A 25,185-nucleotide genomic window follows, 5' to 3' on the forward strand; every position below is an offset into this window, starting at 1 on the left:
ATACAAGCCAGTGATTCAAATCAAACTTACACCTTCCCACTAACAGCCCTCAGGGAAGGCGTTCATCATTGGCGGACTGCAAGTTAGTAAAACTACTTGATAATTTTAAAACATATACATTTAATAACAATATGTTTCTATGTTAATAAAAAACTTCACTTTTTCACCTCCAAAAGACTCCCATAAACATTTGATTTTTCTTTCAGGAAAGGAGTTAACTAAAGTAATTATGTTTCAAAAGGGAGCACGGTCAATTCTCTTTTACTGGATTGCATTTACAGTTATCTCCTTATAAAAACAGTGTATTGTACTGTGATAACTCTGAGTATCTAAATTCACTGCTTGCTCTCAGCCTCTTCAGTTATATAATTTGTGGCTTGGAAAATGTCCACGTAGATCCTGACCCTAAACCAGCTCTCAGTATCAGTGGGAATTATTTCTATTCAGTAGGTTTGAATGGCTCTGTTAGACAAGTGTACCCACAAGTTACTCTGTAAATAGGCTTTGACATACCAGAATATTACCACTTCCATTGTCTGTCCTTACATAAAAGCCTGTGCATATTTAGTATTTACTTGATAGCTCACAATACATCAGTAATTAAGGAGCAGATAAGATACACATGAATCTAGACACTCAAAACAAGAAATGTTCTTAATTCAGATTAAAATAGCTACGAAGACAAAACCCCATGCTCTTAGCTTGGGGTTTCCTACATACTTTAAATAAAAGCTGCTAGCCAAAGTTAACACCCAACTTGTAATTCCTTAACAGGTAGGTTTGTTGTATTTCTTTTATACTCTTGTCACTCTTCCTTGGAAACAAACATGGCAACCTGTAACCTGAAGCTCTACAAGATAAAAAAGTTGCACTTCTCTTTTGTATAACCACTTTCCTCTGTCAGATGCAGGACTGTTCCTTACAATACTGTTATGACAGAGCTACATACATTAATTTGGTGCAATGGAGCATGCTACTGAAAGGCCTCAAAGTTGCCTCACTACAGTGCCTCCTGCCTCAAATAGAATTTCCATATAAAGCTTTGCAAGGCTGCATCATGTCCATGCACCATTTAGGGTTTGCACAGCCCCTCTTTACTTCTGGATCCCTTACACAGGGCATTGGAGCCTGAAAACATGAGAAGCCAGGGCTCTGCTCTGCCAAGGACCATTAGCATTATGGTAGGAAAGGGGATCAGAAAAGTGTTTCCTACAAAGCAGAAGATTTTAAAGCTTTCTGAGAACAAGTGAGCAGAACGTTTACAGGCTGTGGCACTGCCTCCCTAAGGGAAGCACCAAAGGCCACTGCTGCCCAGGAGGCTGTGACCTTTAAAAGGTTGCAAGGGGTGAAGAAAGTCTCTAACGACGCTACAGGACAGCATGAAGGCTAAGCACACAGCAGTATCCTTTGAGATACACTAGTCCAATATACTAGAAAGACAGGTGATTTAGGCTGAACACTAATTCCTGTGATCATAGTTCTATGACAAATTACTTATCGTGTAAGTAGTATACAGAACATTGTGAAAAAAGCAGCTCCCTGTGGGGCAAAAGTGATTTAACAACCAGATGCAGACAGTCTCTAAGAAGAGGAAGGTGGAAAAATGTTAAGGCTGTGAGAAATGTAGATGTGAGGGGAAATAAGTAATTTTCCTGCCTAATGCAGGATCTTCCTCGACACTGATGCAAAAGAAACTTACTTGATATGCAAGTCCTATGCTGAAAACAGATTCCTGTATCTCCAGAAGGCAAGAATAGATATAATTTTCCTTTCTTGCCGTTTCTAGGGTATCTGGTGGAGTCAGACAGGGTTGACTAAATAATAAATACTTCTTATACTTCAAGTATTTCCTGTAACAACACCTAAGGTTATTATCATTAGTATCTAAGAATATTAATAAATAATTTCCACATGCTGTAAACAGCATCTGGTCTGTTTTGCATACTTATGCTGCTGAAGTAGGTTCTGCTGCCATAATCCCCATCTGACTAGGCTGTCCCTGCTGCCACATCAGTCCACTCCCCGGCTGCCAGGCAGTTATAACCAGCAGTTACAGTTCTGCTTGCAGCTTTTTCATTCCTCTGAACATTCACACCCTCAGACACAGACTCTGCTACTGAACAGCCAACATCCTCTCTGGTAGTAGCCATGAGGCAGGCAGAAAGAATTTCTTTTTCGCTTCTTAGAAGAACATAGCTTTCTGTGCAAGCAAGGACAGAGAGGTTGTCTAGACAACGCTGGGACTCAGACAACCTCTATTTCTGCTACGGACTTCCCAAATGGCTTTACACAACTGTCTACGTTATGTCCCATTTCTGAACTACAAGATGAAGATACTACGTTTGCCTTTGTGACTTTTTTGTCTTTCTTCAGGGTGTTTTGTGTGGAATGAAACCACCTTTTTTTACACTCCTAGAATGCAAACATGCTGACCCTTGCAGTCTGTTACAGCTTCTCACTAAAAAGAGTTCATTCTGTGGTGAGAAATGCTGCACTGGGGAGAAGGGAATGTTATTACTTCCCTTTCATCAGTAGCCTGCTTTATGACAACAGCATCTGGCCTGCCGGGCCTCCCTCATAAAGGGTAGTAGGACCCGACTGATATAACAGGAGTGCTTACATTTGAGTTGCAGTTGGCCTGTGGTGCTCTGTATCAGACCATTGCCCTCTCACATTTTTAAGGTAAGACAAAGTAAGTCAAAATGCTCACACAGTAATCCAATGCCATATGGATTGTCCTGTCATTATTTTACTCCTGGGATTTGACAACAGGAACTACCTCAAGCACCAAATAAGTAATCTCCACTAAAACAATCCACTAAAACAATTGCCCTGTAATTGCTTTCAGAAGCAGTAAAAGCAACCCTATGACTCCCGCACAGCTAGGAAAAACTCTGCAAGTAATTTAATAGGCATATCTAAGGACTCCAGAATAGAGCTGTATCATCATTCCTCATGCTCAGCCTCCATCAGCTTTCTGATGTAAAGTACTCACTTCTGCTGCACTTTGTTTTCAGTTCTCTGAACAGGCTCATTTCACAGGAAGGGAGAACCATGCCTCTAGGAAGCAGTATGAAAATGCATTACATAAATGACAAACTGTAAGAAGAGCCTGAAGGGCAGTTGAGGAGAACAAGCAGAGGCATTTCTGTGAGCTGTAAAGCATTGCTAACAGTAGCATTAAGGAGAAAGTTTATATGGAATAGAAATATAGTCTCTGAAGATGCCTAAAAACCATACAGATCAGTTCTATAGCTGCTAAGCTTCATTTTGTCAGGGTGCAGCAAGGACAAGCTCTTCCCTAATAGACAAGGAGCTAGGCACAGTAACAAGGCTGGTAGTGCCCTCAATACCTGAATAAGGCAGACTCAGAGAGAGCAGCACATTTGATCAAGTATCCAGGTTAGCCAGCAAGTTGTGTCAATGGTGGTGGTCCAAGGTCAAAAGAGAAAAATGATCTACAGATGAGGTCTGGTCCAGTAAGAACAGCCAGAGTCAGACACAGCTGATTAAGCACTCATCAGACCCCACAGAGACAAGACAAACCTATGAAGCCAGAAAGGCAGCCTGTAAGTCATGGCCGGAATCAATAGCCAGATAAGACAATCACTAAGCTAGAGACCAGTACTCCTACAGCAGAGCTTTTTACAGCTCTAGTGTTGTGACAGTGCCTGAAGTTCCTTTCCAAACAAACTGGCACTCTCTTGCTAATTACAATTTAAATAAGAAAATAATATATTATGAGAAGGAATAGAAACTGTTGTTGATGCTTACTTTGGATTACAACAATGGTTCTCAGCCCTTCTCTGCTGAACCAGACTGTCCATAAAGATGTCACGAATCTCACTACAACTCCCACTTGAGGAACTTCTCTAAAGGATGAATGATTTTGAGATGCTGTTCATGGGGTTCATGTTTCAGATATTTTTTATGTCCCAGCTCTCCTGATCAGTACTTTCAGAATATTCAGTCTTCTCTCCAACAATTAATAAATTATTTTGCTGCTATTTTTAACTCTTGCTATAATCAAACTGATAAGCTGGCTAGGAAAAACATATGCTATTGTTTCATAAAAGCTGAACCATTTCCAGCTGCAGTAGAACAGGTGGCTTGAAAAGGTAACAGAAACAACATGTGCTTCTCTTGAAATTAAATTTCTTAAGAGATCTGTTTAGTGATTAATCAGAATCTAACAGATAATGTAATAATTTTAATGAATGGTAGGTAAGTCATGGTGCAACTTGCTTTTCAAGCACTGAGTATTGCTCATACCAAGTGACAGTAAGAGAATATAGTAAGAATAGATAGTAAGAAGAAGTATGCAACTGAGATTATATCAAACATTACTTCAGAAGTAGAACCAAAGGAGAGAAGTTTGAGAAACATGGAATTCCACAGGTTCCATTAAGGGAAAGAACATGTCCAACTATTATTTTTCTATAAATTCAGAAGGTTTTTGTATACCTTTCATCACAGCTTATAACAAATAAAAGGAGAGTGGTGACTACAGAGGATGAGATGCAGAACAAAAGAACAAGTGGGCAAGAAGTCTTCCTAAAGACTTGGGCTCTGCTAAAACAGTTTTTACTGTACTATATCAGAAAGTCTTTCTTACCTTGTGTTATCATTTCACTTAAAAAAAAAAGGTATTTCCTATAATGTATAATGTAACAAATGTACACTGGATGTTCTGATGTAGAACAGATTGAGACAAGGCATTGTGGTTTTGTCATGTGATAAAATAGGTTGTCATTGAAGTTATTGTGCCTTATCAATGTTTTCAAATTAAAAATTAATAGCTATTCAAATGAAATTGTATTCAAAGGAATAAAATTTGCCCTCTAATTTCATGCAGAACAAGCTATCCCCACACCTTCCTTATTGGTTACTTGAAAATAGTTTCTTGTGAAACAGGTAAGACCCTGAGTCCTATCTCAGAAGATAGCTTATCTTGCTGTGATTGCATTTATTTGAACAATGTTATCAAATGAAAGAACAACATGCAGAAACCCAGTTTCATTGTTTAGTGTTCAACAGACTGTATTACACTATAAAACAGATTCTGTAGTAGTTCACTAAGCACCACCAAAGCACCCCTTAACTTAATGCCATTTGTTAAAACAAAGTACCTCCATTCTCCTTATCTAACTTCCAAAATCAGAATGATGGTATTTTAGATCTAATTTACAAATAATCAGGCCAACATCTATTTAGCAAAACAGATGTATCTATGAAATAGCATCTACATAGTTACATTCTTCTAGCACTGGGTGTGGGCCTTTTTTAAACTGTTAGTTATCTTTCAGAGTAAGCATAGGCTTTCCCAAATGATTGTAATTCAGTGAGTGTATTATATGCAGCAACACGCTGAAATATGCCTTTACTCTGGGGGGGGAAACTATGTTTCCTTGTTTCCATCGTGTCATTAAGTAATGTCATTCTCTGCAATGGGGGTTTCCTTCATTACCTAACGAAAAGTCCCTAAGTCTGTGCCAAACATAGCAGTGAAAGCTTTCTAAGGATCTTGTTACAAAGTTTGTGTACTTGTTAGCTTGCTGGGTGTGCAAAGGACTCTTGAACACAAAATTAGAGTGGGACTGGCAGATATGAAACTCTGAATTATTCCAAGCACTGACTGTTAGGCTCCCAGAGATTAGTTTGCTGCAGGTATGGTCCATCACTTTCCCTGTTAAGAAAAATAGCCTGCTTTTTGCTTTTCCAGTTTCTCACAAATCTAAGTATTTATTCTTCCACATGGACTGAAAGACTGAAATGAAGGAAGGAGAAGTAAGAAAAAGAATGAATGAGAAATACCACTTGGGAAAACTGAAGGAAGGAAGAAATGAAGGATGGGATGAAAATCAAGATGAATTGGGTCTGGGTGAAAAAGAACTGAGTAAGGTGAAAAAGGTGAGAAAAGGAATTACTTCATCACTAAGGCAGTATTTATAGTGCAACAAGAATGGCATAACTTGGGTAAATGAACTGTTGCTTGAACTCTCAAGCTTTCACAGGACCCTACTTAAATAATTCTGAGTGTATTTTTTTAAGGTCATTCTACTGTTAATTTCTTCCACTTATAATCACAATTTCTATTCAACAGGCCTCCAACCCTTAGGATGACATCTTCTAAACTGGTAGATTGGTATGTACAATACTATGTAAAGTGATTCTTCTTTTCACATGCTAACTCCTGAAAGAACACAACCCCACTCCAGTGCCTACCATTATGTGATTTAATGCATGTGTGTGCAGGGGTGGCTGGAGCTCTTATGACTGAGAACTCACCTGAGACGTTTTGTTTATACTAGAGTATGCTTTGGGCAGTGGACTACAGCCACACCTCTAGGGTTTGAGTGCTGTAAATAATTCACTTGTTTAGGAAGATTCGGTGCTAATCAATGAAGTGGGCATATCAATATTTACTTTCATAACCAACAAAGGGGCTGTTAAAGATAACAATGCCTTAATCTACCACACACATAAACATCATTAAAATCAATATGACTTAGCATATGTTTTAGTTTTAGTTACCATAAGCTTCATGTCCATATCAGATTTGATAGAGGTTAAATGATACCAGTTAATACTAAATTATCACACTGATTCTTACAGACCTTCTGCAATCTTATTTTATACCTTATGATCTATAAACACTTCTGGAAACTTGCCCAGTTTTTGAAACCAGTTTTACTATAATTTGCTTTCAAAGTGAAACTGACCTCATTTGTTATTTCCAGTTAGAGCTCACACTCAGTTTTTAACCTGCCTTTCAATGAAACAGCAACTTACAGGCACAAATGGAAAGAAAAGAAAGGGACCAAAGGGATAAAACAAAAGAAAGCAAACTAGAAATGGGGCCTTAAGTTATTAAATCTCCTTTAGAGTGAAGAGAAAAGTAGTATGATCAGCATTTATGTTAACTTTTGGAGGTCTCAAATGTCTGTTGGTTGCTTTTAAAAATATTTCACATGGAATTTCAGAACTCTTTTTTTTTTTTTCCTTCCTCATAGAAAACTATCTTAGAAGTTTTTTCCCATTCCTGGGTAGAGGGAATGAGAAACATACCTCCTCCCATCCTGTTTCTGTGCTACTTGTTAATAGGGATACCTGTTTTTTGATGAGCAAAGCCCAGAAGAGCCCTTTTTCATCTGCCTTGGACATTCAAAGGCCATTCTTGTCTAAGTACTGATGTTCTTCCAGAGGAGTCCCTCCTTTGGAGAGATGATTTCTATGACAGACTTGCTTTACAAATTTGTAATCCTCTCACACAAGTGTTACTCCAAAACCATTATCAAGATCAACATACTTGGTTTCAGTAGATAGTCCTTAAAAAAATACATTTGATTTGACTTACTAGTCTTATCACAACCCTTACAGCTTTTTTCTTTCTGTGTGAAGAGTAAGAAAAAACATGCAACAATGCATTCCTGTAATGGAACAGACTTCTAATAGTCTAGATGCAATATATAAAGTTTTTTGGCTTTTATCAAGCTAAACAGAAAGGTAGCAACGTGGCATAGTCACTGTGTTTCATTATTTCCCACATTAACTTCTTGTGTTCGTTAGCTTTACTACAAAAATTCTAAATAGTTGTCCATTAGCAAAAGGCTAATATCAACTAGATATTTTCCCAATAATTTTAATAGTGCAATCCTTAAAAAAACTCTGAATATCTGTATTATTTCACAATATTTTTGAAATAAACGTATTCTTAGTTTAGAAGCTTCATGCAAAAATATTGACTGGGAGCTACCAAGAGACTTATTTTGACTTTTTTTTTTTTTTCATGAAAAAAAAACAGAATTTATGCGTTTCATACCACTTGAAGATATCAGTTTTTCCACAGGCAACATTATACATTCTCTGACTAGCTCTAATGTTAATGTTCATGCAGATTACTTTTAGGAAGTAAGCTTCCCACACCACTAATGACTTTTCAGATCCATTAGTCTGTTATGTATTATTGATTTCAAGCATTACTGATTAATGCTGTAAGTAGATTTATTTCTGCTCCTAGACAGTGAAGGACTGTCACCTCTTGTTACTGTTGTTAGATGAATGTCTCTGTGTTCTTTACTCAGTGCCTTGCTATGTCTCCTTTCATTTCTCTGCTCGTCTGTCCTCTGTGCCACTGAACTGTTCTCTCCTTTACTATGTTTTTCTAGTACTCACTTAAATGGTAGGTGCTTTCCAGTTACCTTCTATGTAAGAGGAATTTGCACTATACTTGGAAAGTATAAGGTAGTTGAAAAAATGGAGAACTCATCCATGTGCAGCAGTGTTTTTTCAAAGTTAACAGGGTGGTGTTTCACGTTCATTGCTCTGTTCAGAGCCTGACTCTGCCACTGGCCACAAGGTGCTGTGTGCCTGGATGCTACTGCTCTCCAGGGACTAGTCTGCTGTTAGCAATGTGGAGGCTCTTCAGTCAGTTTGGCAGCTCCTCATCCCACCACTTCCAAGTTCCAGATTCTTTGCAGTGTCCAGGTGTATGGGTTTACTCAGTTCTGTATTTCTCACATTTTATTCAGAGCAGTACGGTGCACTTGGGGTTTGTGACTAAGCCCCATACAACCAGATCCAGCTCTTCAGTCTCTTGTACTCAAAAGGTACAAATTCCAGTACCCCTTACCTTTTTAACTAGTAACTTACACATTGTACATATTCCCCTAGCTATCACTTCCTATTATGCACTTTTGACTTTTGGATTACTTTATACAGTGAATACATACACTTCAGTCATCAGTACCTCTGTTCAGCACAGATTATATATCTTTGGCTATTTACTGCATGCTATTCTACCTGTGTTTGATAGGTCTTTGGTAGACCACAGACATTTCACTCATTAATGTAGTATTTAACACCTGCACTTTTAAGTCCCTTACTATTTTTGTTGCACAGATATGTCTTGGTTTTGTCTGGGATAGAGCTAATTTTCTTCCTAGGAGCTGGTGCAGTGCTGTGTTTTGGCTTTAGTTTGAGAACAACACTGATAACACACCAATGTTTTTAGTTGTTGCTCAGTAGTGCTTACCCAGATCAAGGACTTTTCAGTCTCTCACGCTTTGCCAGTGAGGAGGGGCAAAAGAAGCCAGGACAGAGCAGAGACAGCACACCTGACCCAAACTGGCCAAAGGGGTATTCCGTACCACAGCATGTCATGCACAGTATATAAACTGGGGGGAGTCACCCAGAACAGAATGATCACTGCTTGGGTCAGGCTGGGTATCAGTGAGTGGGTGGTGAGCAATTGTACTGTATAGCGCTTGTGTTTATTGTTTTGCTTGGGTTTTTTTCCCTTTCCCCTTTCAGTTTTATATTCTATCCCCTCGTTATTTCCCTTATCATTATCATTATTATTATTATTAGTAGTAGTAGTTTTATATTATACCTTAGTTACTGAACTGTTCTTATCTCAGCCCATGGGGTTTACATTCTTTTGATTCTCCTCCCCATCTTGCCCAGGGAGCAGAGAGGGATGGCGTGAGCAAGTGGCTGCGTGATGATGAGTTATTTCAAGGACTGATTTTTTTAAGTACTGTATTGTGGTGTTTGGGGGAAATCTTACTCATTGCGAGGTTATTGAATGTCTGTAAAATTTAGTCATCAAAGTTAATTCTCAAAAATGAGAAAGTACCACTTCCATCAGCTGTGGGACAAAGCAGTACAAACATCATATGCCTATGTAAATCAACTTTAATATAAATGGTACTTTAATACATATATATGTGGGACTTTAATATAAAAGATATTGCAGGTGGTTGTAAAAGAAGAGTTATAGTACAGAAGTTTTAAATGTACCTGGTTTCCCATGTCTGGGTGGTGTTTTTCTGTTAGACCTTGTTACCTAATAGCCATTATTCTTCTGCAAGGAGACTTAAAGCCAAGCACTCTGTATGAAGTGGAGCACAAAGTTCCTCAGGTGAGGACAGGCTGTTAAAAAGGTTTTCTTGGTAATGACTGTGGAAGAAGAAGAATTAAATTAATTTAAATCAGTTGAGTAGTATCTGTCTTCTGGTAAATAAATCAGTCAGTGTAAAGTTGCATCCTGAATTTATAGTGTCAATCTCCTGCCTCATACAATACTAATTCATTCTTTCTTTGGCACTAACACCTTTTCTTTTCACTCATCACCTAATAATGATAATACATTATATAACAGAAGGGGGAGAGTGGTTGTTATCTGATTTCTGTTAGCATTAACATTTTCCTCTTGTTGGTTATTTCCCCAGCTCCCGGACCTTACGAGAGACTTCAGAATACACAGGAGGACATTTAGACACCCTGTTCCCATATAAGGCACAATCCATGAAAGAGTATAATCTAAAACTACTTTGTCTCTCTAAGTATATAAGCTACTCAGCATGTACTGTCAGAGCTATATGGCTGCAAAGCAATATAATTCTAGGTGTATGGCTAGAAATTACAATTGTCAAGACTCCAACAGAATCTTGAAATACTACAAACACTTTCCATTAGGAATATTTTTTCGTTCTTTCTTGCTTTCCTTTGCCTATCCTAAAACAAGAAGTCAGGAATAGTCAGTGCAAAGTCTTTTGAACCCCATCTCCAGACCTATGAGAACAAGCCTTTGATTTTGAGGTAAATACGTTTGCTATTAAATTATATTAATATGAATACATAAACAATATTAATTTTGAACATATCTATTTGCCCCCAGGTAAATAACTACAGAAAAATGCATGCCCTAAACTTTAGAATTTCTAGCTGCGAACTTACTAGCAAACCAAAAGGAATAGTCAAAACATCCGATTTCTTTCTATCCCTCTCCTGGAAACCACAAATAAAATGCCACTTGAAATATAATTTCTCATTTTCTCACAGTCTCATTGTATTTCTCCTTGGTCAAACAAAGGAGTTCTGTGGTATGGACAGAATACAAGGATCCATTCTTATTCAAACCTGGTTTGTCCCCTTGTATGACAAGACAGTGTCACCATTAATGAAAGCCAGACCCTCGGTAAATTCAAATTTCAAATGTTTGGCTGGGGTGCCCTCTTGAAAAGCACATGGTGAACTGTCCTTTTCCACAGCAGGAAAGCTGCACCCCAGTGCCTTTGCTGACCTCTGGAAACTCACATATGAAATTGCCTTCCCTGTCTCCTACTAAAGAGAGACTGATTTTGGCCATGAATGGGAGATCTAAAGATACAGTTAAAAAACAGGAGTACCTGTGGCAGCTTGAGGGCTTCTATAACTAATGATGTGTTTGTTGCACATTTGTTTAGTAATAACATGCACCATGTCAGAACTGCATTGTCAGTTATAACACAAGTCATTTGGTCCCTCCCTAGTATCTAGCCTGTCTTAACCCCTGCAAGTTAACTGACCTCATTCTTTAGCTCCAGCAGTAGCTCTTGATTTCAGACTCAGTAACACCACGCTCCTATAGACAAACAACTGAAATAAGTCATCACATAAACATGAAAAGAGATGCATTAAAGCAAGGTGCTTTTTTAAATGACACAATGCAATGACTCTGTATTTGCATTAATTCTGTTATTTACAGGACTTGTTCGGAAAGTATTTCACTGGCTCCAGCACTACTGATTTTTACTACCTTTTCTTGCAGATATGAAGATTCTTTATGATTATTTTAGGAACAGATGCAGTCATTTTCATGTATTATTTCCTTTTTTACTACAGCAGTTAAGTCGCTTACAACTTATTTTTTGCTGTCACTGTCCCATCATGAATATTTTGAGGGTTTTATGTATTTAAGAAGAGATTTAATTTTTAATGTAGCATTCTAATCCACTGTTCCCTACAAATTACTCTCTTTTGATACACAGAGCACAGTCACCTGTATAGTTTGAATGTACAACATTACAGTAATAGAGGCCACTGAAGTGGTATGTGAAGTAGTCCAAATAATAATTCTAAGCCCTGTTTCTTGAATCCACTAGTACTAACGAATAGAAAAGCCAGCCCCCAGCATAATGATATTTCTTTCCCATGTGTATTTCTCCCATAGCTATGTCCTGAGGGTGGATTCAACTCAGCTAACCTTAGCAAGAGTTTTACACCTTGTTTCTGCTGGTCCTCTGTGCCCTCTCTGTAGTATAGAGATAGACAGAGGCAGCCCTAGAGGGTGGCTTGTTCTGGCTAGTCTTAGACTATCTATCTCAGTATGGGATGAGTCACTTGATGGAGGCGTTTAAAGAAGGCACACAGCTAGCTAAAAGACAACTAAGTTCCCAATGGCTGTGGGTGTTTAAGATGACTTCCCACTTTTCTAAGGTCTACATTATCTTTGCATAAGCTTTTCTTATCAATCTTAAGAATTTTATCCCCTGTGATTCTAATTCTTTTAACAGTACCAGGAAGCTGTTAACAGGGGCCTTGGAAGATGTCCAAATATTGCTGTCATTTATCCTTAATGTGGATACAGATTCTTTAGCCTGAGAGCTGATTTTCCTGGAATTTCCAGTGGACATGCTCCATAGTATCAGATATTAGCATTTGTGCTAGTCCCAGCTGGAGATTTCTTTTTACATGGGGTAAGATGAAAAGAAATAAAGCCATGTAAAAGCTACATATCAGCTAGGTAAATGCTTGCCTCTGTACAGCTTGCAGACAAGCTTAAAACTGAATGAGTAGCATTTGGCAGAGAATACTTTCTTACAATACAGAGGCCAGTTATGTCAAAAGGACATAATTTATTTAATTTGCAGAAGACATCAAATTTGCTGACAATAATAGAAACGTAAAATAGGACAGAGGAAAAAAAATCTTTACATCTGACCACAACAACTTCAGAGATTAAGAAAGCATCTTCTTGCATAATATATACTGCTTTCCCTGTTACTTTCCTTTTGTTTCATGTAAACTGTTTAACATATTGCAAAGGAATAAACTATCATCTAGGCTTGATGAGAAATTGCCCAAGCCACAGTTGAAAACCCTCTAGTATTATTCCAGATTTGTATTTAGAGCATCATTATTTTCTCAGAAGAAACTTTACCTGGAGGCCACTTCAGTTACAACACAGTACTTTACTTCTGAGATTCAATAAAGGAGAAATGAGAAAGTCACACTATGTTCTTTATGACAAATAATGTTCTTTACCCCAATTTGTTAAAAAAGGACAGAAGAAATGTCAGCTTTTTTGTACCTGCTTTTTGTACTAACAACTGACACTTAGGAAAAGCTGTAAACTGATCAAGCCTCTGGCAAAACATGGCAAACATCTGTTGTAAATGAAACTTCTGGTAGAATTCTAGATACTGCAGTCTAGCAGGTTTCTGCCTTAACCCTCCAATGCAGAAAACTTTCTAAACAGCTGGACTACTGCGTAATTGAAGACCGGTGACTGCTTCCTAAAAAAGGAAAGACAAAGAGGAAACCTGGCTTCTTTGTCCCATTCAGTCAAGACAAAAGCATCAGATGCTTAAGAGAAAAAATAGTTCAGAGAAGGATGGAAGGCCTGAGAAGGTAATCATTATTTCACAGCCAGGGCTGCATGGCTACAGGAACTACAGGAACCCAAGTGCTGCAGGAGGACAACCCACCTGAAATTCAGGTTCAGTTTGACACTGAACACAGTTTAAGTGCTGATCTACACATAAACTGTTACAGTAATTATACTGCTTTTACATTACTTCTCTTGCTATGCAAGTCCAATATGTAGATACTCCTACTCTTTTCATCTTAAAATAGTAAATCTTGAATCAGTAGCATGCTATAATTATTGTCTTCAGCTGAAGAGGGACACCCATGCTTCCAAGAACATCTGCACATTGCAGATATGAGGAATACGAGTTACAGACTTTTTTTTGGTACTCAGTCCTGCCCAGTCACTAGTATATCATAGAGAAACTTTTACAACACTATTTTTCAAACATATTTTTATCTGGGAAAAATAAAAAACTCTGTTAAATGATCATTTTCATGCCACAGTCATTATTACATTTCATCATATAAATTGCTAACCGGAGTACTGATATTTGAAGTCCAGCCAGCACTATCAAAGGAAACTGCTGAGTTTCATCTTGGCTCATACATCATCATATAAGTTGCTAGCTACATGTGACTGGAAACAGTTATTCCTAGAGAAATGGTATAAATCTTAAATAATCCAGCTCAGCTGCTGAATTCCAGGAACCATTTGTACGAGTCAACTGAAAAGAAATACTTGTGTATTTGTAAAACCTAAACCGAATGACAGGCAGGAAAACGTACCATCATTGCTATATGGAGTGTCTGCAACTCCATAAAGGTGGAATTTTCCTTCTTCAAAATTTTTTCCGCAGTCTCCTAAAGCCCTGCATTATGATTCCCAATTCTTTTACTGAAACATAATCCCTTCACTCTTACAGAGGACCAAATGGTTTGTGCTTTACCCTGTTTGTCATACACATTGCCTACTACTGTATTTAATGCCCTTCCACCAAAGCTGGCCTCTGTTCAATGGAGAAACAATTCATTATGACACTGGAAAATGAGTTGCAAATGATATCTGTAGGCTTCATTACAGCTGCCCCTCTCCTGTGTTTCTCCACACAACACACCCTTGGTTTTTAATGATGGTACTCCTGTGTTTTATGTTTCTGGTGTATTTTCATGAATTTTGGGGAGAGATGCTATCAAGTCAGGAAAACATGCCATTATTTCTGTTGGCATTTGCTGTAACTGTTACGATGTAAAGAGAGGTTGTGCAAGCTCTGTATGTAAATATTTTTCATTAGATGAGCTGTCTTAATTGGAAAAATTAGATCATTTTCAGACACACAAACTAAGGTATGGTAACAGATTGGTGGGGTAGGTAAAAGCAGCAGCTTTCAAAATTAAAAGCAAATTGCAAATAATTTCTCAGAGTTTAGTTAGCTAAGTACCCTGCAAAGAAGACCATCAGTATCTTTCATTCCTATATATGCAGTTTCAGAAAATGGCATTAAGTGACCTCACTATAAGTATATAGCTGAAATGCCAGAACCAGCGCTTCAAAATCATAGCATCCTAGAATCATAGAATGGTTTGGGTTTTAAGATCATCTAGTTCCAACCCCCAGCCATGGGCAGGGACACCTCACACTAGACCATGTCACCCAAGGCTCTGTCCAAACCTGGCCCTGACCACTGCCAGGGATGGAGCATTTACCACTTCTTTGGGCAACCTGTTCCAGTGCCTCACTACCCTCACAGTAAAGAACTTCCTTATATCTAACCTGAACTTCCTCTGTTTAAGTTTAAACCCATTACCCCTTGCCCTAATGCTAAATTCCCTCATGAAGAGTCCCTCTCCAGCATGCATGAGCACACGTGATCATTAAAGGCCTGAAAGACCCAGTTCCCTGTGGGTTAATCATAGAATCATAGAATAGTTAGGGTTTGAAAGGACCTTAAGATTATCTAGTTCCAACCCCCCTGCCATGGGCAGCAAAACCTCACACTAAACCATGTCACCCAAGGCTCTGTCCAACCTGGCCTTGAACACCGCCAGGGATGGAGCATTCACAACCTCCCTGGGCAACCCATTCCACTGCCTCACCACCCTTACAGTAAAGAATTTCTTCCTTATATCTCACTTGAACTTCCTCTGTTTAAGTTTGAACCCATTACCCCTTGTCCTGTCACTATAGTCCCTAATGAAGAGTCCATCCCCAGCATCCTTATAAGGCCCCCTTCAGATAGTGGAAGGCTGCTATGAGGTCTCCATGCAGCCTTCTCTTCTCCAGGCTGAACAGCCCCAACTTTCCCAGCCTGTCTTCATACGGGAGGTGCTCCAGTCCCCTGATCGTCCTCGTGGCCCTTCTCTGGACTTGTTCCAACAGTTCCATGTCCTTTTTATGTTGAGGACACCAGAACTGCACACAATACTCCAAGTGAGGTCTCACGAGAGCAGAGGGGCAGGATCACCTCCTTCGACTTGCTGGTCACACTCCTTTTGATGCAGCCCAGGATACAGTTGGCTTTCTGGGCTGCGATTGCACACTGAAGCTGACTCATGTTCATTTTCTCACTGACCAACACCCCCAAGTCCTTCTCTGCAGGGCTGCTCTGAATCTCTTCTCTGCCCAGCCTGTAGCTGTGCCTGGGATTGCTCCCACCCAGGTGTAGGACCTTGCACTTGGCATGGTTAAACTTCATGAGGTTGGCATCAGCCCACCTCACAAGCATGTCAAGGTCCCTCTGGATGGCATTCCTTCCCTCCAGCGTATCAACTGAACCACACAGCTTGGTGTCATCGGCAAACTTGCTGAGGGCGCACTCAATCCCACTGTCCATGTCAGCGACAAAGAGGTTGAACAAGACCGGTCCCAACACTGATCCCTGAGGGACACCACTCGTTACTGGTCTCCAAATGGACACTGAGCCATTGACCACAACTCTTTGTGTGCGGCCATCCAGACAGTTCTTTATCCACCAAGTGGTCCATCCATCAAATTGATGTCTCTCCAATTTAGAGACAAGGATGTCGTGTGGGACAGTGTCGAACGCTTTGCACAAGTCCAGGTAGATGACATCAACTGCTCTACCCCTGTCCATCAGTTCTGTAGCCCCATCATAGAAGGCCACCAAATTGGTCAGGCAGGATTTCTCCTTAGTGAAGCCATGCTGGCTGTCACCAAGCACCTTGTTGTTTTTCATGTGCCTTAGCATGCCTTCCAGGAGAATCTGCTCCAAGATTTTGCCAGGCACAGAGGTGAGACTGACTGGTCTGTAATTCCCTGGGTCACCCATTTTCCCCTTCTTGAAAATGGGGGTTATATTTCCCTTTTTCCAGTCATCGGGAACTTCACCTGACTGCCATGATTTCTCAAATATGATGGACAGTGGCTTAGCAACTTCATTCGCCAGCTCCTTCAGGACCAATGGACAGATTTCATCAGGTCCAATGGACTTGTGTACATTCAGGTTCTTAAGATGGTCTTGAACCGGATCCTCTCCTACAGTGGGCCTAGGGTCTTCGTTGGACGAGGCCTTGGGTGATATGATTTAGCGTAAGGTGTCCCTGCCCATGGTAGGGAGGTTGGAACTAGATGATCTTAAGGTCCTTTCCAACCCTAACTATTCTATGATTCTCACAGTCCCTGCATCTGCCTTCCAAATATTTCTGATAGAATGATCTCTAATATGACTTCTCAATACTGATCATTAAGCAAAATTTGCAAAACACCTTACATTTGGGGATCATACATATTAATAACTCAACTGGGTACCAAAAACTCAGAACTCAGCCCCAGTGCAATGCTTTATCCTGTTGGGTAATGGTTGGAGAATGCAAAATAGTTGCTCTTCTTTAAGTCTCCCCTCCATTTTTGTCTGCACTCAGTGAATCATGAAGAGCTTTTTACTGCAGTAATGTCTAATAACTGGAGGAAAGAAATTCAGTAGAAGCATCATCAAAGCACAAGAAAAGCCTGAGAAATAGCAGTGATTAGAAACTATTCCCAACATAATGGATGTTAATGTTGCATTACTCTGCTACATTTCTGGTTTTATTCAGCCTCTCAGTTCTAACAGCCTAATTCTCATACAAAAAACATGTTCCTAAATCTTCAACTAGTCATTCTGGGTGCTTCAGTTGCAGGCACTTCTCTATAATGTGAATCATAAAGTTTTGACCATCAAACCTTGAAAATCAGAACTTTTAATAAAGCTATTTAGGATCTGTTAAAACCAAACCAAGTCAAACCAAACCCAAAAACATTGCATTAAAATCTGTGAACCAAAAATTCAGTTTAAGAAGATTGATTTCTCTTCCAATCATTAGGGGAAAGGAGGGAAAGGCAGCTTGTGTCTCAGCTGGTTTATTCAGGCAACTTTTTTGAAAGACACTTGCATATCATGAAGAAAGTTGCTGAGCTGAGATGATAACTGGTGTTGTAGTATGACTGTGTTTTAAATTATACAAAGCTTCCCAAGAAAGGCTGCGTTAGATTTCAGAATTCTGTGCTTCTGCTCGAACTAAAAAGTAATTTGGTTTGGACCAAAATAGCTTCATGGCTCAGACTGCAGCCTTTCTTCTCTCTGACTTTTATGTTGATAACTTGAAACTATATTCTTACTTATATTCAGAATCCTTTTACAAACCCACAAAAGCCCCATCAATGTTTGATTTAGATCACTGAGATACGGTTTGAGAGGCACAGGTTTGCTGAGCTGCATACTGTTAGAAACTGAAAGAGTATTCTAGAGAAATCTCACCATATTCTTGCACTCTTTTCCAGCATGCTGCTTTCAGCCACTGGATGTTGGGTGAGACAGACCTTTGTGCTGATTCAGAATGGTCATTCTCAAACTGTTCTGTTCTTAGAGATACTTATTAAATACCAACATCTTTCTCTAATGCAACAGATAATTTATATTTTTTTTTTAAAATCACTCATGAGATCTCTTGCTCTGATCTTCCAAAATCATAGAATAGAATCACAGAATGGTTAGGGTTGGAAATGACCTTAAGATCATCTAATTCCAACCCTGCTGCCATGGACAGTGACACCTCACACTAAACCATCCCACCCAAGGCTTCGTCCAACCTGGTCTTGAACACCGCCAGGGTTGGAGCATTCACAGCCTCCCTGGGCAACCCATTCCAGTGCCTCACCACCCTAACAGGAAAGAACTTCTTCCTTATACCCAATTTAAACTTCCCCTGTTTAAGTTTGAACCCATTACCCCTTGTCCTGTCACTACAGTCCCTCATGAAGAGTCCCTCCCCAGCATCCCTATAGGCCCCCTTCAGATACTGGAAGATAATGTCAGAAGATTCCAAATTTAAGATTCTAAATAAATGGCCAGATAGTAAATAGGTATTCAGGACTGACCATCTCAAAACATTCCCATGAGAAAAGAAAAGCTACTCTTTCTGCTCTACAGGTATTGAACTGGAGTTGTAGGGGAACCAAGTCACTTGTTAAATTATCAAAAAGTTCCTCTGGAGAATGAGTCCTGTAGTGTTCAAATCAGGACAGTGAATGGAATAAAAGACCTCCATTGTTTTCTCATTATAAAGCAGCTCTGGAGGGCTCATCCAGAAACTAGACTCTTGTCAAGTAACAAGTATTGCTAGGAAATAAAGATGCTTTGGCATCTGAACAGTGCTTGGAAACTGTTTCTGTGGCAGAATCTTTCTTGGCCAATTTACATACTAGCTTTCAGTTGCTTTCTAACAGGTCCTCCAGCAGTAACAGCTGTTAGTTAGAGCTATGTTGACTTATGCTATGTGAGGAGTAGAACCATTATAAAAATACAAAACTGCTTAATTCTGTATGGGCAATTAGACCTGGAAGCTTGTAGTATGTTTGGTGGAATATCTATTTTGGAGAACTGTAAAACTGAGTCCTAAAAGGTATACTGTTCCTCAAAGGTGAAATGTTTGTGTTCAGAAAACAGGTTTGAGTTTCTTTGGTATCTAATTTCAGAATGCTGCCACAAGACTGTGTTTCTATTGTTTCTATGGAGTAACCAACATGATCATTGTTGACTTGCTGTCTGCAAGATACTAGAGCATGTTGAGATCACTGCAGTTGTCTGATGATGATAACCATTTCTGACTGCTGCACAAGGACATTTCCCCATGAACTGAGAAATAAACAGGCCTGTTCTCTCACTTTGAAAGAAATCCAAGAAAGTAACTCTACCTCAAGTCAATGAACTTGAAACCAAAAAGACTGAGTAGACTGTTAAGTATAGTCAGGAATATTAACAGTAACAGTTTGTACTGATTGAATGGTTAGGATTTTTTGAACTTACCTTCACTTAAATTTTTGAAGACACAAGTGCCTACATTTCTCATTACCTCTTCTCTTGACAATTAGTTCCTACAAATAAACCCTGAAAAATGTAACATTTTCACCTCTCATGTCAAAGGTAGCAGCAATGCATTTCCTTAGTAAAATATTCTTTGTGTATTAAGGGCAAAGGCCTAACTTTTTGGCTGGGTAGAGATTTTTTAAGGGGAGCAAGAGAGGATGAGAATTTTACTCTTAGTAGATTACATTTTGTTACTAAAGCTGCAAAATAGGGTAAAAAGATGCAAAGAAAACATTTCTGTAAACAAACAGAAATAGGGAAAAATGCCTCTAAATGTCCGTTCTTTGGAAAAATGCTTCTAAAAGTCTGTTCTTTATTGGGGTGTTCTGCAGTTTTAAGTCCCATTACTGAAATTCTTCTTAGAAAAGAGTACACTGATTTTCTTATTAGGAAAAGAAGTAGCTGAATTATTCACTCCGAATTGAGATAAGGTATGCCTAAATCTGATGTCCCTCATAATGGGAACCACTTGTTTGTTTATACAGAGAGAGGTGAGTCACTTTATACTGGTGGCATTCTGAAGTTTCAGTTTGTACAAGGAGGAAAATGTATGGTCATGTGCAATATAGCTCACCTGCTTTGGGGAATGAGGCCCAGAAATTAAGTCCATATTCAAGGACGTGTGTTTTAATGTTATTTGGTGTTTCAAGCACATTTGTGGCCATCTCAAAAAAGCAGAAAGAATGCAGTGTCCAGCTTTCCCAATCACATATATGAATTTCAGGATATTCTTCAGTGACAAATTCTTACAGTAAGTAGAGAAGACATTTGTCTATGTTTGTCTGCTGTGCCACAAAATTACTATTCAACTATGGGGGCAGCATCATCTGCAAGTCATGAACAGGATTTCTAGTTCCATATGGAGCAGGCAGAATTATAAAAGTAACGTGAGAAATAATAGTTTGGCTTTCTACAGATCAGTGCCAGTGGTTTTTATCATGAGTTCACACAGGTTTGCTTTTGAGATAGTTATTTATTCAGAAGGCTTTCTCTTTTGCTTTTTAAACTCTGAAAACAATCTTCAAACAGATGTCCATATTTTTATTAAAACAAAACCACGAGCTTCTGTTGACTTTTTATTGTAACCATACTGAACTATTCACCAACTCACTACTGAACAAACTAATCAAGACAAAATTAAGCAGAATATAGTTGTTAAGGAAATTCATGACACTACCAGAGAATAAAAGCCCACCATGTTCACATTACTCTCATGCCTAGAAATGTTAGGCAAATCAAAGCATTACATCAGCACAGACTAAAAAGTCTCTGCTCCAAAGAACTTGTTATCAAAGTATAGGGAGACAAGAAGTGGAGGCATACTGGCAGGAAAGTAGCAGGTAACAATAATACAATATAGGTCAGAGCTGACAATACGGCCAGCAGGCTCTGTGTGCCTGGAGCCTAACTATTGTCAGTGTCTCCTATTGCCACTGCCACCAGCATGAGGAACCGCATAAAGACAAGCAAATCATGCATGTTGGAAACTATGTTCAGTAAATGATGAAGATGAGCATCACTGTCTGACAGGATGTGAGAGCAGGCAAGCCAATACTGTCTGAAAGATGGTATGTAAGCGGGAGATAGATAATCCATGGAGGCCTTTGGAAGTGAAGACCAGCAATATATATATGATTTAATAGAAAAGCGGGATCGAAGAAGGGGATGCATAGCAATAATAGTTAAAGCAATGGGCTAGGAGAGGACCAGGATCAAGTTAAAAAGGGCTCAGACTGAGCTGGACACAGCCACACTGGCACACTTGCACCCTGTCTGCAGCCCTGTGATAATTGCCCTGTGCATTCCATTAATTAAGGGCAGAGAAAAAGCATGTCATACCAACCGAAACGGAAGTCAATAAGGATCCAGAGGAGGCATTTAGCAGAGCAGATATTAATAAAGGCCACACTGCAGAGTTAAACAAAGAAGAATCTGTTCATTTAGAGGCCTTGTGAATACTTGGGAAATCAAAGTCCAAGGTGATGACAGGCTGGATGGCAGCACTAGCACAAGAGTTTATAAAGAAATGGGCATATGGCTTTACACTGCTGTACACTGAAAAGCTCTAATTATAAAACTGCCATAGATTCTCTTCTAGCTTAAGCATTAGGTCTGTTTGATTTTGGATTTTTTGTGCAAGGTTTCAACTTGCAGCAGGAACAAACGCCTCATAACATCTCTTTTCTTAATGATCACGACAGAATTTCCTGCACAAATATTTAGCGGTTGTAGTATGAGCCAAATCCTGCTTCTGTTTTAGTTGTTGCTGGCCATTTTATCTTGGGCAGGACACTTGCATGGAAAACTCTTACAGACTTGGCTAAAATATCCTCTGGTATTCTTAATTTGCACCTGGTCTTCAGGCTGTTTTCAGAAACAATTCAAATACAAGATTTTGAAAATTCAGTGATGTTAGTGAGTGGTCCCTCCTCATTCTGCCCAACTTCCTGAGAGCAATGGGCACAGTGCAGTCTAGAACAGCAAAGCACAGGGTACCCACAATAACTGAAAGCTGCTGAGACTTAAGCTGCAGTCAGCTCAGTTGGTTTGTTGTTGGATTTTTTCCCAGAATGTCTGATGGTATTTCTAGAAAGGACAGGATTTCTTTCACAGGGATGTTGTAAAATAAGACAGTATGCACCAGGAAAAACAGTTGTATAACCATCGGGGCAGTATATATATTCTCTGCATATCGTCTGAAGCAATTGTTCTACTATCTAAGGACAAAGACGATAATTCTTAATACCAAGTAACATCACACTTTGTTTACCTTCTGGTTATCATGAACTATTATTTCTCAAACCCCAGGGTTTTCATTTTGATTGCTGTGTGTGGGTACAAATTGCTTCTTATTATTCCTCTTCCCTTAGTGTTTTCATCAGTGTCCTTTACTGTCCTCTATCCTACTTACCAAGATATTTCTGCAGCCCCTCCCTGTGACAGGCTCTATGTCATGGAGTTCTTTCTATTTCAGAATTAACTACTACATAAGCACATTAAGAAAAAACAAACAATAAAAAAAAAATGTATCAATCATTCTTCCTGTAAGCAGTACAAGCTCTCTATAAATGCTGACCCAAACCTGGCACTGCTGGCTGTCACTGGCCACTGTGTGGACCGCTAGTGGCAGTCACTACTTGACTGGGGGAAAATGCTTGATAAATAGACTTTCTCTGCAAATATTTCTCCCCTTTTCTATCAATGCTCTCTGAGTCCTACCCTACCTCAGAAACACACTGCTCTGCTGGATCTCTGCATAAGCAAATATTTCATAATGCTTACTTCCAGCAAAGACAAGGCAGCTTGGAGACCACCATGTGCTGACCCATCATTTCAGCCCACTGCAAACTAAGTTGTCTGTTGTACAGACCTGATTTATTATGGGCAAGAGAGTAGTAACGGAAGTTTAAATTTTGTATCTAATTATTGCCAGAAGGATGGGGAGGTTGTTCTCTTTGCAATGATAGAGCAATTTTTATGTCATCTTAAAAGTATGATTTGTCCCTGCCTACAGTAGGCACTAGACTGCACCTGCACAGCACAATCAGCTTTATTTCACATGTGCGGAAGGGGCTGGATATGTGAGAGCTCTTATTTGCAAACTGGAAGTAGGGAAGCCTCCAGGTGAAATTAGTTGAGAAATGTTTGGCTAACCAGAGTTCTCTTGAGAAGGGTTGGCTTTGCAAAGAGGTTAAGCCTTAGAAGACAGGGAAGGATGAATTCAAGTGCTCAGCCTACAAAATAAGGTAAGATTTTTCTGGAGGCACTGCAAATCCAACTTGGCTGATCTGGAGACCTCTCAGTGTGACTCTTTGTCTTCAGACTCTGTGAGGAAGGACAAGAGGACAGAAGTGGGTTGACCTTTTCAAGCTATCTAGCCTGGAAGACATAAACCACTAAAGTAAGCTGGAAATACTCCTGCGGAAACTAAGGCAGAACACCTGGATTGGGTCTTGCCATAGAGTGGCAGTTTAATGTCATGTTACACAGCTAAATTCATGCTGTTGAGGGATCACTGATATAATCTTTTCATCTCAGTGGAAAAGACTTTTACATTTTATATTTTTTTTGTAAGTCTTGGGAAAAAAAACTTGTGTTTGAATGGACTTTTCTAAACCATCCTTTCTGGTCTGGCTCTTCTGTATTCAGTCCAGCCCTGGGATTCTCACTCTCCTGCTGTGAGGCTAAACAGCTCCACAGTGCTACATGCTTGCTGGCTGCACCCTGCAGTTTGTACTTTTGCTGTTCACTGCAGATCTTGGCTACCTCAGAAAATCAGAACTACCTATAAGGTGAATTATTCACTTCTACAGCTGAGCAGAAACCATGTTGATTTGATTTACTGTTTTCTATTTTGTCTGTAGATTTTTGGGTAGTCCCAAGAGTGTGATCCCAAGAAGTTAATACGGAACTTTGCGCTCAGTTTAACCATTTACAAAGGGTATTCTTGCCTTCATATCCCCTCACCAAGTTACTCCAGGCATGAATAACTAAATTTAATTTCTATGATTAATAGAGCGCAAAGAAGATATATATTACACAACTCTCTCCCTGCTTTGTTATCTGGGGTGCCAAAATTGGAGTACACTGTCTGGGAACAATTAGGAAGTGGGAGAGATCCCACCTGACACATCTTAGTTGCTAAAAGGCAAAAGAACACAGACGGTTGAAACCAAATTTCTGTATAAAATGACCAATCAGTTTTCACCTGTATATCTAAGCAGACGAGTTTGCTGCAGGTACCAGTACAAAAGTAGATCTCTCAGGGAAGTGTATTTTCAGATGTTACCGCCATTGACAAACAATACCACACCGGATACCCAGGGCTTACAACTTCTGTACAGGAGGGAATGTGCGAGGAAGGCTGCAATGGACTCAGATTTTATAATGTGGTATTGCCTGTGAAAGACATACTGAAAATGGTTAGGCTCTCAAGTGAAAAATCGGTAATTCCTCCCTCTGTCCCAAGACTTAGAGGAAGATCTAGTGTGTCTAGAAGGCAAGCAGAGCATATTTTGAGGGCAGCTTTTTTATTCCCAAGTTGTTTTACAGGGGTTATCACTATCATTCTCCCTGTCATAATGGGGAAAAAAATCACACAACTTAGTAGTAAGTTTCAGAAACACCCAACTTCCTCCCCTTGTGCATTCCTCATTTGTGGTAACCCAAGTGTCAGAACTGTATCTGCACAGTATCTTGTTTGTGTCGAAGACAAGTGGGACTTTACCTTTTCTATGACTGAGTAGTCTATTCCACTTTCCTTATGTTGGCCTCAGAAACCTAGGTAATCTTTTGGAAAACTAAATCTGGGTAATCTTTTGGAAAACTAAAGGAAGCCCAGGTGTAAATATGTCTCAGGGACATTAATGCTTGGCTGACCATACCCCTGGTCTTCTAACTCTCCAAC

At 39.4% G+C, this 25,185-nt stretch overlaps 1 long non-coding RNA gene across 4 annotated transcripts in view; it reads right to left on the reverse strand.

Moving 5' to 3' along the window:
* Positions 1–25,185, reverse strand: part of LOC134163706 (uncharacterized) — a 74,185-nt gene that overhangs the window by 14,052 nt on the left and 34,948 nt on the right. For 3 of the 4 annotated variants that reach the window (XR_009964804.1, XR_009964802.1, XR_009964803.1), the window contains exon 2: positions 9,802–9,960. This is a non-coding gene — a long non-coding RNA (uncharacterized LOC134163706). Of the gene's footprint in view, positions 1–7,357; positions 7,431–9,801; positions 9,961–25,185 lie in introns of all 4 variants that reach the window. The other variant, XR_009964805.1, reaches the window with a different exon arrangement.

This window comes from Pezoporus occidentalis, unplaced genomic scaffold, assembly GCF_034315485.1.
Source record: "Pezoporus occidentalis ecotype Australia unplaced genomic scaffold, CSIRO_AGI_Poc_V1 ctg204, whole genome shotgun sequence".
Lineage (NCBI taxonomy): Eukaryota > Metazoa > Chordata > Aves > Psittaciformes > Psittacidae > Pezoporus > Pezoporus occidentalis.